This window comes from Mastomys coucha, unplaced genomic scaffold (genome assembly GCF_008632895.1).
Source record: "Mastomys coucha isolate ucsf_1 unplaced genomic scaffold, UCSF_Mcou_1 pScaffold4, whole genome shotgun sequence".
Lineage (NCBI taxonomy): Eukaryota > Metazoa > Chordata > Mammalia > Rodentia > Muridae > Mastomys > Mastomys coucha.
In genome coordinates, this window is record NW_022196910.1 from 54,651,461 (window position 1) to 54,654,547 (window position 3,087).

At 38.4% G+C, this 3,087-nt stretch overlaps 1 protein-coding gene and 1 non-coding gene across 6 annotated transcripts in view; one reads left to right on the forward strand and one right to left on the reverse strand.

The window, feature by feature from the left end:
- The window catches only part of R3hdm2 (R3H domain containing 2), a 120,996-nt gene that overhangs the window by 20,217 nt on the left and 97,692 nt on the right, over positions 1 to 3,087 (forward strand). The gene's annotated exons all lie outside the window — the stretch shown is intronic.
- LOC116076668 lies at positions 2,750 to 2,855 on the reverse strand. Its single transcript, XR_004113065.1, has one exon. It is a non-coding gene; the product is annotated as a U6 spliceosomal RNA (small nuclear RNA).

Here is a 3,087-nt window from a genome sequence, read left to right on the forward strand (position 1 = left end):
AGATTGATTGTGTGTGTATATACATGTGAAAGTGCATGAGTGTGGAGGTCAGAGACCAGCTTGCAGGCATAAATTCCCTGTGGGTTCTATGCCTGGAGCTCAAGTTGTCAGGTCGATGGGTACCACAGACTTGGATGTGTGAGCCATCCCAGCAGTCTGTTGGGTTTCCTTCTAAGAAGTTTCCTTGCTCGGTGCAGCTCATGGAAGGAACAGAGAGGGTCTCACAGCATTGGTCTGGGGTATCTTTGCTTCAGTACTACTTGTTGAAGACACAGTTCCATATTGAATGACTTTACTATCCTTGTCCAGAACACTTTGCCGTAGATGTTTGGGTTTTTTTTGTTTGCTTTTGTTTTTTGATTCTTGTTTCTATTGGTCTTTTTAACAAAAACAGATTTTAATACTTTAAAAGTTATGTGTATATGTTTGTGTCTCTGTGTGGTAATGTGTACATGAGTGCAGGTACCCAAGGAGGCCAGAAGAGAATGTCAGATCCCCTGGAGCTGGAGTTACAGACATTTGTGAGCTCTCAGATGTGAATGCTGGGAACAGAGCTCAGGTCCTCTGCAGGAGCTGTAGATGCTCTGAACCATCTCTCCAGCCATGATCTTTGTTTGTTTTTTAATTATATATATATATAAAATAATTATATATAATATATATTAAGGTGTATATGTACTTTGTGTATGTATGTGCTGTATGCTTTATGTGTGTGTGTTGTATGTTCTGTATGTCTGTGTTCCTCTGGAAGAGCAGGAAACACTCGTGACCACTAGGTCATCTTTCCAGCCCCTTTCTTGTTCTTTTGTTTGTCCTTAAAGCCAGTGTCATATTGTTTTGTAGTTTTGTCATATAGCTTTGTAGTTGTGAAGTCACACAACATGAGTCTCTCTACTTTATCTACTAAGGGCCTCTTGCAGTTGCACATGAATAATTGTAAACATTGTCATTAAAGAAGAAAGATAAAAAAAAAAGAAAGATAAAAAAAAAGATAAAAAAAAAAAAAAAAGAAGAAAGATTATGTAGAAATATTGGTTTAAGTTAATTTGTAGCTTATAACAATATGGTGGATGTGATTGTGCATGTCTATAGGCTAGCCTGAGCCACATCAGGAAATTTTAATTTAGCAAGTTCATTAATGTATAACAATGTATTTGAGAAGTACCAACTCAATAATAGCGTTCAGAACCAGTTCCTCTCCTTTTTTAAATATTTTTTTAAAATTTATTTTTATTTTTTAAATTTTTTTTCAAGACAGGATTTTTCTGTGTAGCCCTGCATGCCCAGGAAATCCTTCTGTAGACCAGGCTGGCCTTGAACTCACAGTGATCCACCTTCCTTGCCTTCCCAAGGGTTGAGGTTAAAGGTGTGTACCACCACCACCTGGCTTTCTTCTCTTTTGTTTTGTACTTTTCTTTTTTTCTTTCTTTCTTTTTTTTCCTTATTTATTTTTATTTGTTACTCATTATGGGTGGTTGTGAACCACCATGTGGTTGCTGGGATTTGAACTCATAACCTCCAGAAGAGCAGTCAGTGCTCTTAATCACTGAGCCATCTCACCAGCCCCTGTTTTGTACTTTTCTTATCATAGAAATTATATATTTATATATCCTGTCCTTATTAAAACATGCAGAACTGCAGCCTTATAAAGGTGTTTTTTTATACAAGGTTGTATTGTATAACTTATGCTTGACTACTGTATTGTCCCTTCTGCATCTGTTCCCAAGTATTAGGATTAAAGGCATGAGCCACTATATCTGGCTCTAGTTGTTGTTGGTATGTGTATGTATATACATGCATGAATGTATGTATGTATGTATGTATGTATGTATGAATGTATGTTTTTATTTTTGACAGGGTCCTAAGCACTTTGGATACAGCTTTGTAATGACTTGACCCCAAAGGTTTCTATGAAGCACTTGATGTTAATTGAGGGTCTCGTGTATGCAATGAGATGCTTTTGTTGCTGTTTCTAAGATTCTTTCCTTGCCTCTGACTTTGGACAGCTTGACAATATATGTGGGAACCAGTTTTTCTAAGCTGGAACTTAGGAGGCTTGCTAGGATTTTTTTCATAAACTTTGATGTGTTTGGATATTTCACTAACTATTCCTTTTGTTACTTTTTCCCCTTCATGGTGCTTAGAATTGACCCTGAGGCTCACGTATGATGGACATGCATCCTTGCTAAGCCGGCTCCCTGGTCCTCTTCTCTGCCCTTTGGGATTGTCAGTACACTTGACGTGCTTGATAACTCTCAGGGTCCACCAAGGTTATTCATTTGTCCCTGCTCTTCTTCCTTTCTTTTCTGGAGTCTGATAATCTTTAATTTACCTAGCTCAAGTCCACTGGTTTTTTTTTTTTTTTTTAGTTTGTTTGTTTGTTTTGTTTTGTTTGCTTAAATCTGTGCTGTTGCTTCCCCATCAATAAGTTTTTTCATTTCTGTTACTGTATCAGCCCTTGTCTTTGTTGATGCTCTCACTCTGTGATGCAGGCTGGCCCAGAATTCCCTGTGTAGCCTATGCTGACTGCCTCAGCCTCCCTAGGGTTTGGATTATAGGGATGATGCCACATCATGCCAGCTTCTAACTATACTGTGTGCATTCACTATATGTTTACATATGTAGGTTGTATGTGTAGAGGACCTTGTTCATGTGTGTGAGTTGTGTGTGTGTGTGGAGACAGGAGGATCTTGGGTCTCATCTTTATCACTCACCATCTTGTTCTCTTTGAGCCAGGGTTACTGACTGAACCTGGAACCTATTCCTGTATGCTTTATGTGTCATACTTGCACAGGGGCTGTGACAGTTTTCTCTGTGTTGTTCTAATTTTAGTATATGTGCTGTGAAGTAAGCACCTATTATTGCACTTTTTTTTTTTTTTTACATTTATATGTGTGTTTGTGCACAGTGTGCCTGTATGGCATGGCATGTATGTGGAAGAGAGAGGATACTGTGAAGGAGTTCTGTTCTTCCACCATGTGGGTCTCAGGGATCAAACTCCATTTGCCAAGCATGGTGGCAGTGCCTTTTTCCATTGAGCATCTGTGTGGTCTGTTTCTGTATTTTCTTTTTCTTTTTTTTTTCTTT